We start from the raw sequence: 20,717 nt of genomic DNA on the forward strand, positions 1-20,717 counted from the left end.
CTGCCTGGCCATGCAAGGACTCCCAGGTCTATTGTGAGTTCAGGGCCTGTAAGCACAGAGATTACAGATGAGGGTAAGATCTGCTGCTTTCTTCTCTCCTTTTTTTGGGTGAAGTTTTTTGGGTGGCAGGAACCAGTCCACCAAGAGAACTGCTCTGTGAGACTGGACCTCAGTCTCCCTGTGCTGGACAAGACATTTCTTGGCTGCTCTGGCACCTGTAGTGCCTTTCATGCCCAGTGACCTGAGCAGCTCAGCACCTTCCCAGGCTTCAAAGGCCTTGGCAAAGAAGTGGCTGCTGTCACTCACACAGAAAATTTAGTTCTCTCTATATTCCTATGATGATCCTATTGGTTCTCAAAATAAAAGCTGCAGTAAACTCAGCCTGATAACTGGAGCTGGCATCAGATCTAAATCAGGAATGCAAAGGTAAGAAAAAGAGAATAGAAGAAAACACTTTTTTTTTTTTAAGAAGCATTTAATAACATCAAGGAAAAAGCATTAATAACATCAACAAACTGGATAATACAGATTCTCTGAAAGAGGATTGCAGAAGGTATAAGTCCAGTCTACAGTGAGAAACAAAGGCATACAAATGTATAATGAGATCCTCAGAGCTCTCCAACGACCCCAATAACCAAAGAAACTGAGCAAGAAGCATTTTTACAATGGATAGCAAGGAACAGAGGGATCAAATCAAATGGGAAACGCCTGTTCAAAGTGTTGGAGATCTCAAAACATTACCACCAAGGGGATCAGTAAAATGCAGATTTGATATTGAGCACCAGCACAAGAGAGTTTGTTGGCAAGGTTCACTCTGCTGCTGACTGGATGGTTAAGACACATTGAGGAAAAAACAAGCAAGAAACAAAATCCAGCCAATCAAAGCAGAAATGAAACAAGAACTGTGTGTGTGCTTGTGTGACAAAAGAACAGTGATTCAACAAGCATTCACATTGCTTTAGGGATTTGCTTCTCCCCTTGTGCTGCCACTGATTTTTGCTCAACAGTCCTGATTGTAAATTAGAACCAATGCAAAAGCTGAGGATTTATTCAAATCAGGTGGGAATGAGGAATGATTTAAGGATACCAAGTGCCCAGTGGGATTCCTGAGGGGCTGTACTCATCTCACACTGTCTAAACTTGCCTCATTTGTCAGGAGGATTGATACCAGAGTTCTGCTCAGCCTGGGGTGAACAAGGCCTCTGTGACCCAATGCCATTCCTGAGGGAGCTGGACACAGCCTCCCACCCACCCCTGCACTGGAACAAACACTCAGAGATGTCCTCAGCCTGCAGGTGGGGGCAAAATCAAATATCTCTTCCAAACTCTTCCAATTCAACCTACCAGCCAGCTTGTGGTGCAAAAGGCTTTGGTGGATGCAGAGATGACCTGAAAATTCAAACAATACAGACACCTGGGTGCTGCTGTGGCATTACCAAGTGAAAGCCATGCAGAGGGCATGGGAAGCATTTCAGAGCTGTTCCCACTTTGTCACAGAGGGAATTCAGCTGGTTTCAGTGCTGCTGAGTCAGTCACACACCCTGGGGTGCCTGCTGTCTGCAGCCAAGCCAAGGAGAGGATGGGTGCTCCTGGTGCTGCTTGTGCTGCTCACACAGGCCTGGAGCTGGACAAGAGTCAGGGGATGTGGTGTGGTACTTTTGTGTGTGTGGATGTGGCGAAGGTACTTTTGTGAAAACAGGACTATTTGGGAATACAAGGGCAGGAGTTCCCATGGAAAATCAGTCTGTGTTCAGCTGTTTGCTGTACATCATGAGCAAGGAGAAGTATGCTGCTGGCAGAGGGGTTTTCTCCCTTGTAGGTGGTTATCAAGGATGTGTGAGCTTTTCTCTGTCAGAAGCCTGTCTCTCTTGCTTAGAAGCTGCAGAAAAAAAAATAAATCTGTGAGCCCACCAAAGAAACTGGTAGATTCCAGTTAGAATTATAAACAAAATGCCTGCATTTGTGAAGTCCTCCAGGCAACTCCCTTCTCCCATCTGCTACTGGGCCACCCCTTGCTCCACAAAAGAGGCAGCTTCAAGGCTCTGCTGTGACCCTGCCCTGCTGCAGTGACCCATCAACTTCTGCCTTAGAGGGGCTCTAGGACAGACCTGAGTCATCACTGGACGTTGCACCTCAGGGCAGTCATTACTGGTAAATTTTTTACCCCTCACACCAATATATCCATTAATCTATTGATGTAACAACAGTGAGACTGCTTTTGTGCTGCCTTTGCTGGGCTGTGCAAGCACTTGTGTAACTCTTCCTGAAACAAATTCAGACTTGGAAATGTAATCCTTTGGCTCTCAGAAAGAAACAACCAGCATCAGGGGATGGACTAGTTCAGTAACTGAGAGGAGGCTCAGCCTCAGGAGCCAAAAACCCTGGAGCCAAGTGGACACAGGATGGAGTGTGTCCCACCTCTCTCCTTTCATATTGGTTTGCAAAACAAACTTCCCTCTTGGATTAATTTAGGGAATTACTCATTCTTAAATTACAGCTAGCTCTGGAGTGGGCAGGGCTGGGAGAGGAAGCCACTCTCCTGAAGGCTCTGTCAGCCCATGCCTGGATGTCCTGGCTGGGGCACATCCCTGCCAGGTAAGCTGCACGGCAATGCTGCAGTCTGGGACTGCTCCAAGGAGCAGGATCCCATGGAGGGAAGGCTGAGCCCTGTGATTCCTTGGCCCTGCCAGCGCTTCCCCTTTGTTTCAGGAGGAAGAAGTGAGGAAACTGCTCCTATGCTTATTTTTCACAACAAAGCCACCAGATGGGCACTGTCACGGCAGCCACAGGAGGAGAGTTCATCCCAGCTGTCAGCCCAGCAGTCATCCTAAGAACTGCAGGAACAACACAATGGAGATGAGATCCCGGATGAAAACCCTTTATTCCTTTTCCCACTTCCAGGTGTGGGACCCACAGGCAGCACACAATTTGTCAGACTGTACCTTGGCGACGCCGCAGCCGCAAGAAGTAAAACATGGTGCCCCATCCTGCACAAACCCCAAGAAACAGGAATGTCAACAAGATGCCAAGGCTGTTCTTTTTGCTGGTGAGAAATTCAGGATTGCCTGCAGAGCAGAAGAAAACAGAGCATCCAAGTGAATCAAGCAGGAGTGCTAAGCCATGAGCTGCCTCGTAAGCACCACACAAAGGAATTGGCCCCATCTGATAGAGAAGGAACTGATAAATGAGAGATCAAAGGGCCTCTGGCTCATCATATTTTACAGAAATAAACTTTATCAACATTCAAAACAAATTCTTGTCACCCCACCACAAGAGATATGATAAGATTTGAACATCAATCTTATCCGAAATAACCAACAACAAGTGGTGAGACCCATCCTTGATGAAGTGTTCAAATAGGGAAATCCACTTTGACTGGTTTTTAAAAACCTTTTTGTCCATGACCTAAGGAAGATGGCAGGGGTTTCTACTATGAAAGAAATTTGAGTATATAAATTTCACCTTCAGTTGACAAATGTCCTCTTAGTCTGGAGGAAAAATCTCATTTAGCACTTACAGATAAGGTCAGTTCTTGGGAACTTGTTGCACACCCATCATGTACCCCCTTCCCTCAGCACCCCTGTGTCTGTCACTATGTAATTACAGGAACCTGAGCCTGTGTCCATCTCTGTCCATTTGTTAAGGAAAAGTCTCTGAGACTGGCTGGCTGCAGCATGTGTGGATTCAAATTATGAATGTGACAGGAATCTCCCGGCCCATGTAAAACTCTGTTCACATCAAGCTGTCTGGACAAACCCCTCTCAAAGCAAAAGGCAAACACAAGAAGAGATTAATCGAGAATTCCCTCACCAGGAAGAGCAATTGGCAGTGCAGTGTGTTTTGGATGTGATTTCTGAACGTAGCACGTCAGGTTAGGGTTGTGTTGCCAGGGAATTGCCTCTGCTTCACAGCAAACTTTCTTGTCCTCAGTACTGATGTTACCTCCTCCATTTTCTGAGAAAGATGAAAGGTAAAAAAAGTTTTGATTATAAATATGGATCATGTAGAAGATCTTCAGTGAAGGGCTAAAGATGTTGAAGAGGTTAATAGATTAAAAAAGTGGATCATGTTGCACAAAATGTTGGAGATTGCTATGATTGCTACAAGTTGGAGATGTTTCATTCCCTAACAGTCCAAATCAACCGCTATCATTATATTTCCTTCTCACCAAAGCTGATGAGTTGTTCTGAGAATCAAGAATTAAAATACTTGAAGAAGGTAAGAAAGTTTTCACATGCAGTTAATAACAAAACGTCTTTAAAAAGCTTATCATTACCTTTTATGCAATAAAAAGCTACTAAAAATTTTTCAAGCTGCCTTTTACCCACAGGAACCACAGAAGAGGAACAAGCAAGTAGCTTGTTGTAAATATCTTGTAGTAGCTGAGTAAATCTCTAAGACCTGGAGAGTATCTCCTACCAACCTTGCACCCCACTGTGCCATTGTAGAGCTTCTTCTTCTTCAAAGAGAATCTGGAAAACTCCCTCCTGCCTTCACCTACACATCCACCCCTTCCCCTCTGAGGGGATACAGGGAACCCTGTCTACAGCAATTTCCAGATTTCACTGTGAATGTTTCAGTGTCACCAAAGTTAGTGACACCATGCAGATATTTTGCAGTGGTGAGCATAAATACAGGAGAGAAATGGTGGCCAGAAATTAAATACAGGAGAATGATTAGCCTAAATAAAAGTCTGTTAGATTGGGCTAAATAAAAGCCCTGTAGACTGAGCCACCATGAAGTTTTGCCCTCATAGAGCCACTTGCTCCATGTACTGACAGGTATTTGAATTCCTGATTTTGGCAGTTTTGTGAGGAAGCTGGAAAGATGTTCCTGGGTGTTTATTGAATTGGACAGAAGAGCAGCACAGAGCAGCTCTTGAAGCTGGACCTGGGTGTGTTCTGGCTGAAGCAGGTGGGAGTTACACATTGCAATGTGGCACAGAATTTCACCATGGGAATTGCTGTTGCCAAAAAAACCCTAAAATAAAAACATATCTTTATAAATCAGAGTAAAGTGTTTATCTGAACCTCTCCTAGTGTAGTTTTAAGCACTGTTTGACCTGAAAGAGCTGAATTGACTTTTGTGAATTACTTCATGACTTTTTCTCACAGAAGAAACCCAATCATTCCAGTTTATTCACTCATAAGCCTTGCTGTCTGCCCACAGAACAGTTCAGTTTCCTACCCAGAAATATGTTTTCCATCAGTTAATAACCAGGTTCCCAGCACAGCATACCTCCAGAATTCAGGATGCCGCACCAGACTTTTGCTGAAGCAGTTTTGTTCCAGATGCCATAAAATCCTTCAAGAGAGGAACTTGCTTGCTGAAAGCAAACAGTGATGTGTGACTTGTTGGTCTCCAACTCAGCTGTTTGAATAGTATTTGCCTTGTTTGGTATTTCAGCGATTATGCTGAAGTTTTCTAAATTGATACTCCCATCTTCGGCCGTGCATCCGTTACAGTGCTTACAGTAGTGGACTGTCATAATTGTGCTGCCTTGTGTCCCCTTAGCAGGGCCAGCATTAGACACGGCAATACCTAAATCAGAAAAAAACAAAGAAAAGAATTTTCCATCAGTTTTCTCCCAGTTTACTGTAACAGAACAAGACAGGTCTTGGTGGACAAGCTCAGTCATGGCTTTGGAGACGTTGTCTGCCAATGGGCAAATTTTATACAGTATTGAGGCCAGTTCCCAGGATAACTTTTGGGGTAGAAACATGATAGAATTCCCCCACTACTTCCACTGTTTTTTTAACTGGGAACCTGGCAGCCTGGGAGGTGAGTTGAAAGATGTTCTCTTGCTGAGCTCCTCTGTTCTTGTCCTCTTTCCTTCCCAAACTCCTTGGCACAATCCCACCGTGTGTCCCTCCAACACACTGCCAGATCCCAGGACCACTGAAGCTCAGAGCTGAGCTGCCACACTGCCCACTCGGGGTGCAGTGTCCCAGCTTTCCTCCCTCAGACCCTCCTGGGAAAGAGTCAGTCCTTTGGGAGAGGACTCACCTCATCTGACATCAGACAGACCCAGTCACCCCTCCCAAAAGAGGAGACTGTGGCAGGGCAAACACATCAACCTTCACCCCCTTAATTTCTCACCTTAGAGGTTTTGTTGTCTTGGTTTTAGCTGGGCACAGCTGAATTTATCCTAACAGTTCAGAGGTTTTGAGTTATGGAAGAGCAGGGAAAAGCACTGAGGTCAAACACAGGGACTCACTTGGATGGGGAGCAGCAAGAGCCAGGAGCAGGAAACCCAAGAGCAGGAGGTGAGGAGAATCCATGGGGCTGCTTGGGAGGCTCTCTCCCAGATCCTCCACAGTGTCAGGGCAGGCTTCTCCTCTTCTCCCTGTTGGGAATTAAAGGCAGTGCTTAGCCCCCAGTGTCTCTGTTGTCTTTGTCCAGACAAAAAGAGAACATCTCGCAGACCAAATGTCAGACAGAGCTTCCAGCCCAGGTCACGGGATGGGAGCAAGGCAGAGGAACCCTCTCACTGCTCACACAGCTGCTGCTGCACTCTGCAAGGGCCAGACTCACAGCCCTTCCCACCTCTGGCTCAAGCACACAGGAGACACGAGGTCCTTCTGCAGGAAGAGGGAAATCCCTCCTGAACCTGCTGGGCAGGAGGCTCCACGTCCACGTCCTCCTCCAGGCAGTGACCCTGCACACACCCCTCCACAGGAGCAGCAACTAACAGCTTGATTTGCTGTCAGATTTTCCAAAGTTAAGTTTCCAAGTTCCAAAGTTTTCTCAAGTCATCCAAAACCCCCCAGAAGATTAACTAAGGAAGATGGATTATGCTGACTGAATGTTTCACTTGGCCTAAGATGAAATATTTATTGTCAAGTCGAATTATGTTTTTAATTTAGGAGATCTGATGGGAAATATCTGCTCACATCAAATGAACAAACAAACAATAACTTGGTATTTCTTTTCAAAACATCCTTGGATTTAGTCAGAAGTTAGTTTTCATTTAAATAAAATTCTCACGACTTTGTGATTTATGTTTTATTAAAATACTTGCCAAATAAGAAAAAAAATATAGAAAATTCACCTAACTTTCCTCACCAGCCTAGCTCTGGAAAACACAAACTTTGTTCCTGGGAGCTTTTCATTGAAAGTTTTCATTAAAACAACTTTTTTTTGCTGCCTCTACCTGAGAAGTACCTTGAGGAAATTTCCAAATTAGTTATACGCTAATTCCTAATTGTACATTCAACAGAAGTTAATAAATGCTTATCTCTCCTGGTCTGTGCTGATCTAGACCTGCTGAGAGTTCTACCCCATTTCCCAGAAACAGGTGAACCAGGAGAAACACAATCCAAGGACATGCCCTTCCAGCTTCCAGCAGGTGCTGACCTAATCCTTGAGACCAGCTGCAAAATTTCCTGTGGAATAAAACCTGGGACACCTCAGGCTCTCGACAGCCCTGAGCAGGATGCAAATCCAGGGAATTCTGCACAGAGCTGGGCCCCTGGCACTGCACCCTCCAAGGAGTGATCCATCCTCTTCCACCACCACCTTTGCACCTCATGCACAGAGCTCCTGCTCACCTGGGCAGTCCTGCAAGGATTTCCTCTGGCCCCACCAAGTATTAACAACAATCTTTTCTCTTACATAAAAAAATTCATACATAAAAAATCCGTACGTAAAAAATTCATCTTCCTCTTCCCATCCGTAAAAAAAATCATCCTGTCTTTTTAATTATTTTCTTTCTGATCATTCATATTTTACACATTCCTTTATCCCATTTCCTCATTTGCAAAGCACAGTTAACAATGCCTGGCCCTCCTACCCTGCAGATGAGCAGAGTTCCAAGGGATTGACATCAATCTTGGAGTCACAGAATCATAAGTGTGGAAAAGACCCTCGAGTCCAGCTGTTAACATGGCACTGCCAAATCCACCACTTAGATCACGTCCCTAAGTGCCAGCTCTTCTTGTCTTTTAAAAGCCTCCAGAGGATTTGTACCCCAGGGCATGTTTGCTGCACAGAACAGCTGCAGCACATCTGGCAGAGTTATTTGCCCAGAGGTTAAGATTTGGGTTTTCCCAGGAGTTTTCAGCATGAGGTCTGTGTCTTGTATCCTCATTTGTTTGGTCCTCTCTTGTGGAGTCTTCTTGCCCCTCTCCTCATTCTGGTCAAAGGACATGTCCCTTCCTCTTCTCTCTGGTGACATTCCCTCCTTCTCCCCCTCTTCTCTTCAGTTTCAACAGCCAGAACAGCATCCACCAAACCTCTGTCCACCCCAACTGATCTGTCTTAAAATCTGGAAACTCTCCAGCTGTCTTGGCCAGCTCCTGCCATCAGTATTAAACTTACTTCAATAAAACACTCAAATCTAAAGTGAAACACATTATTTGGACAGACAAAATATTTTCCATCCGTTTTTTTTTTCCCACTTGTTTCCCTTTCTTTTTCAAAGTAATACAAACTTTCACTTGTCAGAGCGTCTGAAGTTTTCTGCAGAGCTGTAACAAAGCAAAGCCAGACCCTAAAAGCAGATCAGGAACAAGCAGTAGGTGAATAAAGGAACAAACAGGAGGAGGTGGAGTTCCTTCAGCAAACACCAGCACTCACACCCAGCTTCTCCCCAGGGCAGATCTCACCCACAAACCAGCCCACCTGGGATCACCAGCAGGAGAAAGCGGATTTAACAGAACCTAACAAGGTCCTTGGGTTTTGGTTTTGAAAGGATCTATTTGAGGGAACACCTGAAACTCTCAGACTTTTCCTTCTCCCTGCAGCATCATAACAAACACAAGACAATAAATAACTCCAATGTTTGCCAAGAGAAAGACAAAATTCAGTCTCCAGTGCAATAATAGCACTTTCAGCAGAGCAAAGGTTCTCTCTTAAAATCAGTTAAAATCTGATGACCTGGAATACTCTGACCCATGTTTCCTCCTACTCAAGCACAAGTTAAACCAGGTCACTGCCTCTCCAGTGTGTGTCCTCAGGCTTTCTGCCTCTGGCACAGCTGAGTGGGGACCCCAAAGTGACAAAGCAGAGTCCCCCCAACACCCCCAGGAGCCAGCAGAGCAGAGCTGCTGCCCCAGGGTTCACATGCTAACATTCCCTAACAGGGGTAACATCCCCTCCCCACACAAACAAAATCCAGCTGTAAACTCTGCATTTTCTCACCCCTCTTCCAGCCACATATCCTGGGCTCTAGAGATTCAGGAGCAATTTATTCTGTAGGTTTTATGGTCAGAACCAGCTTGGTGGAACAAGACACCACAATCTCTAAAATATTTATTTGGATTCCTAAGGGTCCTGTGGGGAAGGCTTAAGTTACAGTCAGTTTGGAGAAAATACTACTATTAAAGGAAGTAAGGCAGCCACAGAATAAAACTCAAGGAACTTCAGAAGATCCTACAGATTTTATTCTCTACTCTAAGTTCTTTCCCAGAAAAGGAGAAGTATTTACATAATATCATTTTGGTATCACTTTCCTTATCATGTTTCCCTCACTGGTCTGTTATCAACAAGCCTTAGCAATAAAGACAAACAAAATAATACAAAATCATGTGAGGAAATAAAGCAGCTCTTTCCTGAGTGAGTGCATGACTGCAGTTTGTATCCACAGCTCCAACAAGCCATTGGAGAGAGAGCAACCTGAGAAATCTCTGCAAAAATGCTAAGTGTAAAGCACATTTTGGCTTTCCTCCACGTGCTCTGAAAAAAATTTTCCACAGCATTATAAAACATTGATAACCTTTAACTGAGCCTGCAGTACATTAAGTAGAATGAAGTGTTTCCCTGGTTTAACTTCTTCTATTTTAAAACCACTAATGCTTTGTATTTTGGTTCTGTTTTGTTTCATTCTGAATCCAGAGCTGTCAGGCTGGATTGTTCATTAGTCAGGCTGGACTTGGGAAAATGCACAATCAGCTCCTTGAAAAGGAGAAGAGCTGCAGGGATTTCTCCTGCAACCCTTCTGACAAATTCTCCCTTATTTGCAAACATGACAGCATGGAACTTTTGGAAAAGAAGACATTAGCAAGACATGCTAAGGAGCTCTTAGGAAAAAAAAGGGTTAATGGTTTTGGGAAAATTATTCAGGAATTACATGAACAGGAAAATGCTGTCAATACATTTATTCTATTATTTCTGAGTTTATATAAATGCACCAAGAGGAAGCTATTTGGTTTCTGCATTCCCACAATCAGTGTGAGTTCACACAGAGCTCTCTGCAAGTTGCCAGTCTGGGCTACAGATGTGGTGTTAATTGGTCACAAAGCTCACCAGCACCAGCAATAAATGTTCTTCCCTATGCAGAAAATGTGCAGCACACTGAGAGTGTCCCTCCTGCCACAGACATTTCAGTGCCTCTTTCTGAATGGCTACTTCAAAACAAGAAAGCAAGAATTTGTAAGAGAACAGGGTGGGAGACGGGACCCTCTAAAGAAGAAGAGAGGACCCTGTAAAGAAGAGGACAGGACCCTGTAAAGAAGACAGTACCTCAGAAGCTCTTTGTGTCCAAGGAAGCCTTCATGCCTCTTCCCTTCTCCAAGTGCCTGTGCAGCCTTGCCAGATCCCAATTCATTCAGCTCCTCTTCCACAGAAAATGCAGAAGTCAATGGGATCTCAGAAAAAAAAAAAAGCAAAGCCATTTCACTGGCTCCACCCATCTGTAAGCAACCATGGCACAAGAAACTGCATTTTCAGAAACTGCATTTTCACTTTCGGTTCAGAAGTACAGATTAGTGTGTACAGAGCATTGGAAACCAGGTAAGTCCATGCTGCTGTGAGTGCAGGATCTGCTGGAACTTGCAGGAACTGCTGGAATTTCAGGAAATGCTGGAATTTCAGGAAATGCTAGAATTGCAGTAACTGCTGGAATTGCAGGAACTGCTGGAACTGCAGAAACTTAGCTGTATCTAAGAGCAGCAATGCTATCTCCCAGTTCACAGTTTGCTCTTGCACCACACCATTCTTTTATTGCACTTTGTCCCTTTTTTAATCACATAATCCACAAGCCAGAAAGTCCAGACAAGGAGTTTCTGCTTGCAAATTTTGCTCTGGGAGAAAAGGAGTGTTTCTGGAAGGATTCACGTGCTTGGTTTGTGCTGAGCACTGCAGCACCTGTGCCCTTGTAGTGGAAGACGTGGAGGCTGACCCTTAGGGAAACTCAGTTTCAGGGATTTATTTAGCAGACATCATACAGAACTGATCAGCCTTCAATTTGATCACTGTGCTGCACACCCACACTGCCCCTCCAGTGAATTTGGGCTTTGCTCTCACAGTCCCAGCTCAGGGCAGCAGCTGTGCGTTAAAAAAAATGCTCCACAACTGGGACATTTGTCTATAATTTCACTCATGTTTCAGGCTCAGGACATTAAGCTGGAGACATTTCCTCAAAGTGAAACCCAAACCACCACTACAACAAACACAGCCAAAACCAAACAAGCCAACAACAAAACACAAAACCCACAACAAAACCCCTTGTTTCCCTTATCCTGTGCCCTTGTTACCCTGCCCTGGCCCAGAAGAATCACCTCCAGCATCCAGATGAGGTTTCTGCATCTCTGGAGAAGTTGAATATTGGCAAAGGTAACTCATGAAGTGGGTAATCATTACCAGGAATGACCCCCACAGGGTGATGCAGTCACTCTTGCACTGAGCCCCAGGTCTGCAGTTTTTTTTCCCTCCAGTGCCCTGCCCTGGCACTCAGCACAGTCTGGCAGCGGCTCCACAGCAGAGTCACGCTCCAAACAAACATGTGCCAGTCCCAACCTGTCCCCAGTGCCACCTGACACCAAATTCACACCCTGGAACAGCCCATGACAGCAGAGTCTCGCTGGGTGCCGGGCTGGGCTGAGCTGCTCAGCCAGGACTGCCTGAACATGTTGAAACATGGGATGTGAATTACCACAAGGAAACGAGCTGCAGTTATGAAATGTAGCAGAAAAACCACAGTTTGGGGGGGTTTTGAGGCTCCCAGAAGATTGCTAGGTTGGAGGAATTGCAGCCGTTCTAGTGCAAGCTGGCACCCCTGAAGATTGGAATATTCTGGGAATATGACTCAAAATTTTAATTTTTCTTTTGTCTTGATGCATTTTCACAGAAAGGGTTAGTCTCCAAGAACAGGATTTGGTAATACCAACCCACACAAGAGTTTTTTCATATTCACCTCTTCCTCAGATATACAACATTGAGTCCCTCTGGCTCTGCCATAATGTGATTTTTTTCCATTTTCAGTGTTCCCTCTGAGTGATACAAAGTTCCTCAAACATCTGCTTTCTGCAAGCATAGGGCAGAAATTCAGAGGTAACATAGGCTGCATAATTAAGAATTGTCAGGAACAGGCAAAGATCATCTGTACCCAAAAACTGCTTGGAGAAGTTTTAGTTTGTACAGAGTTGCACTGCATCCTTTGACTATAAACTGTGTGATAAATAGAAAAAAATTACTAGTAATTCATATCTTCAGTAAGGAGCTCCTCCTTCTTTTTAATTAAATTGTATTTATATTGCAATAAACCCACAAACTCCACTCCTGAACAAGGCTCCATTTTGACTTCCAAAAGAGAGAACCTCCAACAAGAACTTTCTCCTATGGCCAAGGAATTTTATACTTTGATCCATCCTGACAGCACAAAATCCCTTCTAGTTGAATCCAGAATTATCAGCCCAGAATACCAATGTTAACTTTAAGCAGAATTTTACCCAGAAACTCATCATGACAAATGAACCAGGAGACATGAAAGTCAAATACTATGAACATAGAGCAATCTCAGTTTCTCATATCTACATTCATGATTACAAGAAGTGTTTTGGGCTTCTATTCCTTTTTGTTTCAAGGAACTGTAATATCTTGTGCATCTTATTTCATGTTCTGGGAAATTGAAAGTAATAAGGCAGCAGAAAGATCTTTCCCAGGTCTCAGCATTAAGAGTTTTTGTCCCATTAGCCCGTTGGTCTCAGTGTACTTTGTCCTTGATTTTGGCTTCCAAATCTGACTTATCTCCATTTTGATGGTAAGAATTCCCCTGCTAATCTGGTACGTTAAGAAAATAGAGCATGAGGTAATTTAAGGTTGGAACATAAAAAGGGAAACCCCAATGGTTTGTGACAGCAATTTTTGGGTCATAGAACGTTCTTTTATTGCCGAGCCGTTCACCAGACAGGCGCCACAAGAAAAGATAAAGGTGTTTTCTGATATTGGTTAAAAGATTACCCTACCTTTTAATCTGAGCATACACATTCAGCTTTGCTCAGAAGTGTGAGAAGAGAAGTTACTGTGAAAAACCCCGACTCTTACTTTGGCACCTGTGAATTACTGCAGAAGAAATCAACAGCTACCCAAGATGTTGCAGGCAGAAAGAGCTTGTGCTAAGCCCCCATGGACATCTCATGAGGAAGTCTCCTCTTCCAGGAACTGCCCTGGAGGCAGAAGAGTGACCAAGGGCAGGAATGAGAAGAGATTAACTTCTTAACCCCAAGGATAGATGGACTGCAGACAATTCTGATCTTTTGCTTAGAATCATTGAGGTTGGGATGGATGGATGGATGGATGGATGGATGGATGGATGGATGGATGGATGGATGGGTGGATGATGGATGGATGGATGATGGATGGATGGATGGATGGATGGATGGATGGATGGATGGATGATGGATGGATGATGGATGGATGGATGGATGATGGATGGATGGATGATGGATGGATGGATGGATGGATGGATGGGTGGATGATGGATGGATGATGGATGGATGGATGGATGGATGGATGGATGGATGGATGATGGATGGATGGATGGATGGATGATGGATGGATGGATGGATGGATGATGGATGATGGATGGATGGATGATGGATGGATGGATGGATGATGGATGGATGGATGGATGATGGATGGATGGATGGATGGATGGATGGATGGATGGATGGATGGATGGATGGATGATGGATGGATGGATGGATGGATGGATGGATGGATGGAGCAAATTAAGGTGATGTTGAACATCTCAAGGCCCAACCCAGCAGCTGCCCACCAGGCCTGTGCTGTGGCACACAGAGCAGGAGCTTGTGCCAGGCCCAGCAGCTGTGTATCCACCTAAAACTCCCTCATTCAGTCACTGCAGGATGATCCAATCACCTTCCCAAGTATTAGGCATCTTCTTCTATGATTTTTTTTTAATTTAAATGGTGGGACAATTATTTTGAAGCCTGCCAAGAAGCTGCTGTCCCTACAAGATCAGATCATGTCCTATTTGTTCTTGTGCTCTGTTTCACTGTTGGCCTGTTTAGTGCTGCAGATGTTGGCTGAATAACCCTGAAACAGTAATCTTGTCTGGGGAGACAGCAAGTGTGAATAAAGCACTTTTCTTCCTTCCATAGCTGAGTCTTGGGTTTTTTTTTTTTCCAAACTACAATACCAGAGTTTGGAAAATTCCTGTATGGAAGGCAACTAACAATTGTCTTGCAAGAAATACACATTGACAACTCCAGGGGCTGGAGCACAAGCTGGAAATGAGCTTCCTCTAAAAGACAGGGCATTTCCTAGAACACTCTCTTCCGAGTGCCAAACCAGAACTGGTTGTGACCCTCTGACCTCAGAATGCTTTGATGCCTTTTTAGGAGAAACAGCCCCCATTTCCAAGCATTGTGCACCCACTGTGTGTGTCCAAGGGAGCTGGTTCTGACTGCTGTGGCACAGTCAGTACCCAGCAGCATCCCAGAGATCAGAACACACAGAAGCAGAGATCCAAAACCCCTCTGGTTTTGCAGACACAATCTGAGATCAGCTGAGTTGTCAGAGCAGGTGCTAATAATGCCAAGGTTTTGGGGTTGATCCCAAATGGGCTATTCACTTAAGAGACCCTTCCAACTCAGACTATTCTGTGATTCTGTGAACCAACAGTATCTTGGACAAAGCAGTTCCATCACAGTTCAACACAAGATCCAAAGGAAATTAAAACAACTTATCAGAATAAGTTGTTTACTTACTGCATCATACCAAAGCCAGCTGTTATAACTGTTCTTTTAATAAAGGAGAAGAAGAATCATCAAAGAGAAAGCTGTAAATTAAATCCAGGATGGGACACACATTTTCTTTCACTATCCCTGAAAACAAAAACCATGGTGACCTTAACAAATCTTTGTTTCCCTACAGTTAAAGAGGACATAAGAAAATCTATATTCTTTTGAAATGCCAGGTGTTTGAGCCCATGAGACAAAGCAAACAAGTAATGTAGTAGTTGCTTTCCAAATCTCACCTACCTGCAGAACCTCCATTTATCTGTTTGCCAGGGACTCCCTTGCTAATCATATGCACAGAGTAATTTATGGCTGAAATATAACTAGGGCCACAAATTTTTATGGCAATGAAGGAAGTATTACAGAAGTGATTTTTATCATTCAAATGATCAAATGATTCACTCATCAGATACCTGTGTACCACCACCAGCTGCTCCCACAAGGAAGCTGTTGTCAGGCATGGTTATCCCAGATGCAGGAGGTGCAGTTCCCTGAGGTTTATGCATCACCAGAGCAGCAATTTGGCTGCAGAGTTCAGAGCTCTTAGAAGTTCCAGCCAACACCAGGATATTTGGCTGCCATTACACTCATGTGCCAGGCTCAGGACATCGAAGACAGAATGGTTGAGACCCCAGGTAATAATTACACCCAAGCTGAAGAGCTTGGGGGTCAGTGCCTGTCAGCTCAGAAAGTCTGAAATTCTCTGCAGCATCTCATGGATAGGCAGAGCACACTGCATCCTCCCCAGCCCCCTCCTGCCAGGGATCCCCACTGTGTGGCAGATGTGGTACCAGGGTTTCTGACTGACAGACAAATGTCTAACCCTTCTCTAAGTTTCCTTTAAGGTAACAGCTTAATGTTCTTATAAATGTTCTTCAGTGGTGACATAAATTTACAAATTTTAATGGATCATTTCCCTGCTCTTTCCCTAACCCTTAGAAAAGCTGTGGTTTAACATCTCCTAAACCCCTGTGGCATGTTGAGATACACAGTGAGCTGTAAAACACCTCCTCAGCTCAAAAACTGGTGTTGTATTAAAATTTTCAGCTGCCAGCACTCTGACTTCTTTATAACAACACAATGACATGCCTTGTCATGCATTAACTAATCATCTACAGTCTTAAACTATGCCAAGAGAAATATAGGTGGGATATTAGGATTTTTTTATATCTATAAAGGGTGATAACGTGCCAGGGAGATGGTGGAGTTGCCATCCCTGGATGTGTTTTTAAAAAGATTGGATGTGGCACTCTGTGCCATGGTTTAGTTGAGGTGTTGGGGCTGGGTTGGACTCGATGATCTTGAAGGTCTCTTCCAACCCAGTGATTCTGTGTGTGTGATCTTAAGACTTTAAAAAGAGTCCTCTGAGCAGCCCATAAAAAGAGACGCAGAGCTTCTTTCAAAATCATCTAAAAGAAATTTGATATTTGCTGGCTATCTTGTCCTAAGACACAGGGATGTGTAGAGGGGGCCTAATGCCCTTTGGGATAATTTACTCCTACTTGTGGATCTGCCCTACAGTCAGCAAGTCCACGAGGCTTTATGCACTGGAGCCCAAAGCAGCCATCCTGCAGTGCAGTCAGACAGACTCATGGACAGACACACAGACAGAGAGGCAGCCTACCCACGGGCTCATTGGAAATCACAAGTCCAAGGCCAGGAGCAGGAGTGACACCATGCCAGGCAGGGGTGGCACCCAGCTGCTGATAAATGGCACCACTGGGGGGTCCCAGCCCAGCCCTCTGACTCCCTTGGGGCCAAGGAGCTCCAGAAAAGAACAAAAAACCAATTAATTTTCTCTTCCTCTTCAAGCACTCCAGTTGTTTTTCTTCTCAGTGTTTGCTTTCTGTTGCAACATAAGCACAAGTTTATCTTTGAGTTTATGGCTGCAGGAGAGATTTACAGCCTGGGACATTGCCACATCATCTGATTGTGAGGACACAGCTCTCTCCTCATGCCCAGCACCAGGAGCTGTGTCTTGGCCATCCTGACTCACCCCTTTCCAACACACCCTGCCCACTCAATTCTGTGACTTTATTTCCAAGCCCAGCCTTGTTCCTACCTCTATGAATCTGCTTGTTCTGACAAGAGGAAAATTTAATCTCTCTTACTTTTTCTTAGAGCCTGTGACAGTCAAGAGCCTAATTTGAGCATTCCTTGGAAAAGTCACTACTGGGGAATATTTGCAACCAGCCTCATCCTCCTTCATCTCTTTGTTGTATTCTGAACTGCCTGACAAAGTTTAGTGCAGAGTACATGGTGCTCTCCTTGCTTTACTACTGGGTGTGATAGATGCAGCCACAACAAAGCTGAACCCCAGCCAGCTAATTCAGAAAAGATCCAAATACAAGTGTGTTGCTGCCATGCCCTGCCCCAGCTCATAAAGACTGCTGATGTAGTGATGTCTCACACAAAAATGGCCTAGAGGTAACTTTTAAATCTCTGGGAAAGTTGGGGTTGCACATTTGGGACCAGAATCGAAAGCACTTCCAGCTTGAAGTGAATTACAAGCATCTGTCTGGGAGAAAGAGCAATGAGAAAATCCTTTCAGTTCTTCAAAGCAGAGGCCTCTACAGTGTGGGACAGGATGGGGCAGCTCTGAAAAACTTTAGATTTAGCTGTTTTGAGAACCCCATCAGCTGACTTCTGTAGGGGACTGGGTCTCACCAAAAGATTCCCAGGTCTGAGAAAACAGTGCTGCAGTCCTTCCAACCCCAGCACAAAGGGATCCATTCACCTCCTGCCAGCCAAAAATCACTGCTTTTCTGCACATCCCTGCCCTGCCACAGGCCAAGCAAACACAGTGCTGCCTGCAGCAGCAGGATGGGGTCTTCCTTTTGCAAGGGGAAATACGCAAGAAGGGCAAAATCAGCTTTAAGATGTCAAGCTTTCCCCATTAGTCTTTCATCAGGAAAAGGACATGACTCAGAAGAGGAACAGCAGCAGCTCTGCTGGCTCCCAGGCCACATATTTCAGTCTTATTCCCTTCCTCCAGTCCAGACCCTGGAAAAACCAGCTACAAGTTCCCTTGGGACCATTTATTGGACAGTGAAGGGTTGGTAGACTGGGAAATTTGTATGTTTGTTTGTGGTTATATGTCCTTTTTTTGACTCTGCAACACCCAAGAGGCCTGCAAGCCTAAAAGCCAAGATCACCCAGCAGCAGATCCCAGCTCCAGGTGGTCACTCAGTGGGATCTGGAGCATCCAGCCCTTCCTGCATTCCAGTTTATCCTCTGCTAAAGCAAAACCAGCTTTGGGATTCAGAGGGGAAAGCTGCCACCAGGATAGTTACTAAAAGCTCCAGCCTGCTCCTGAGGCAGCGTGCCTGACAGGTACCTCACTGCCTCCTCAGCCACCTTCTTTCTAGAAGCCAAGCAACTTGTTCACATCCATGTCTCCATCTCTAGGATGCAGGTTCTATGGATTTGGGCATTCCTGTCTCAAAACAGAACCAAAGGAATTGCAGAGCATGTCTACTGATGCAGACACAAGCCATTGTGTTATTGCCCTAAAGCAAAGAGCACATCTGGAAACTCAGATGACAATGAATGACTGACCCGACGTGTTCCCTGGTGTCTCAGGGCAGCTCATATGCCCTCTGAGGAACTTAAACCCAGGGCTTGCCCAGAGAATAACAAAATCCAAAAGGCAACAAAAACATGTAGGAGACACCTTTCCCAGACACATTTGGTACAATCTAGGGAGCAGATTGCTCGCTGAGGGGAGGGAGCACTGCTCAAACAGCAAACCAGGAAAACCAGCTCAGGACCCCATACAGAGTGTTAATCTGGCTGTCCCTGATATTCAGTCCTAGTCCCAGCACTGCAGGTCTCCCATCAACAGCTCAGAAGCCAAAGCCATACCCCCAGCAGTTCAGTGTGAAGCTGTTAAACCATTTCTCCCCACACAAAACCCAGGAGTTTTTACACCCTTGCTCCCTTGCAGGTGTCCTACTGCAGGCTAGCAAAAATCCAAGCGTGCTGCTCAGCAGCACCAGGCAAACCTGCCAGTGGGAATTAAAGCCTGCAAAATGAAGCAGGAGCAGTAGAAGGCGATCACAGCACCACAGACAGCAGAGAAGAAGTTTGCAAGATCTCATGAGGGTGAACCAGACTGTTCACATGCTACAGTCTACTGCCCTGTGCAAAACCAGAGAAGAATATACACAGATGGTCAGGGTAGAGGGAAAAGAAATCAACAGTGAAAGTTACCTCCTTGAGTATTCTTCCTTGTATGACTCAGGCTCTGCGTGTAACTCTGCTGTCCTTACTTCAGCCATTTATAACAAGGTTGATGTGTGATGCAGATGTTGATCTTGAAGGAAATGATTTCAGCCCTGGCGTGAGAGACCAGGGAATTTACATCTATTTCCTATCTCACATGAGAACTCTGTGACATAGGGGGCTTTCAAACTGGCCTGAGATAAGATTAATGTTTGCAGCTGGAAAGGAAGAACCAGTGTTTCACTTTTCATGTGTGTGTTCTAAAGGTTAAACATACCTTTGGGGTTTAATGCTATCAACCCCCGAGACCTTGACATCACTGGGCCTGTCTTGTGCTCCCCTACTGTACAGATTACAGGACCAGGAATCTGGAGATTTTGACCCCTTTTTCCTTCTCCAAAAGGAGAAGGCCTGTGATTTTATTATATTTCCTGCACGTTGAGGAGATAGAAGGTGTCAACCTCACTGCAGGGAAAGGCCTTTGGGAGCTGTTGCAGATGGGGATCAGATGAGGACCACCCAACAATGCAGGGCAGTTGTGAGTTCTCTGCAGTGCAGTTCCCTACAGACACTCTGCAGCAAGGCTCATTGGTTCCACTGCTTGAGGCAAGGCAATAAAACCAAGAGGAAATTCCCTTTGCAGCTCTGTGTTGCCCCCTCTGCTCACCCCCAGCCCTCCCACCTGGACCGTGCTGCTGTTGAGGTCTCCATTCCAGCTAAGGAGCAATTTCAGCTCCTGGTGTAAAAGGATCTTGCAGATGGCACCATCATTTCTGAAACATCAGTAGGGTTTTTTTGGTTTGCAAGCAAGGACTTCCTTATCTGAGCAGTTTCTTTTTCCCACCCAGCACAAAGATGACTTGAAGCTATTTATCCAAACACATTCTACTTGTTCCAAACTGACTCTTTCATACCAAAGTCTGACTCTTCCCTTTGGCACAGTTTTATTAAATTTTCCCACTGCATTTGATGTAACTGGTGCTCTCTGAGGACTCGAACCATTTCCTCCAACACTGACTTTCAGTTTTCTTTAGAGGTGTTTTTCTTCCATGAGGCACAGCCAGATGCTGGCAGGCCACAGGCCAGTCCCACAGAACACTCATTTATTGATGCACCACAGATATTTCTCATTACTGCTAACATTTTGCAGTTGAAGTCTTGTCAATTGTGCAATACAGAAAATATCTGTTTCAGAGAGAATCATGACTTCAGGCACTACAACCCTGGCAACTCGCAGCTTTGTTATTCCCCAAGAATGCTTATCCAGCACGGACTGTACAAACTAAACTGGGGGACAAATGAAGCCTTTCATGTTTTCATTCCTGTTTAGAAATAGACATAGAAATAGAGCAGTCTTCACTGGGGATTTTCCTTCTATTAACGTGGCAGTAAATTCATTATCCTGCCTTGTGAAGATGTGAAGGCAGGAAGGGAGTTTTGCCTTAAGGGAACTGAATAGAGGAAGTATGGTCAATCAGCTCAGTGTCTGACCACCACAGCAGTGAACTCACA

The 20,717-nt window shown here is 44.9% G+C and overlaps 1 long non-coding RNA gene across 3 annotated transcripts; it reads right to left on the minus strand.

Annotated features, from left to right (window-relative positions):
* Positions 1-472: 472 nt before the first annotated feature.
* Positions 473-19,212, minus strand: LOC135284307 (uncharacterized). Of its 3 annotated transcripts, none has more exons than XR_010349735.1 (7): positions 19,194-19,212; positions 10,462-10,586; positions 6,218-6,346; positions 5,239-5,541; positions 3,811-3,954; positions 2,943-3,065; positions 473-1,879 (listed from the first exon to the last, which is right to left on the minus strand). It is a non-coding gene; the product is annotated as an uncharacterized LOC135284307 (long non-coding RNA). The 3 variants fall into 3 exon arrangements; XR_010349734.1 differs by lacking the exon at positions 19,194-19,212 and adding an exon at positions 11,499-11,526; XR_010349733.1 differs by lacking the exon at positions 19,194-19,212 and having other exon boundaries at positions 10,462-10,884.
* Positions 19,213-20,717: the final 1,505 nt, after the last annotated feature.

This window comes from Passer domesticus, chromosome 20 (assembly GCF_036417665.1).
Source record: "Passer domesticus isolate bPasDom1 chromosome 20, bPasDom1.hap1, whole genome shotgun sequence".
NCBI lineage: Eukaryota > Metazoa > Chordata > Aves > Passeriformes > Passeridae > Passer > Passer domesticus.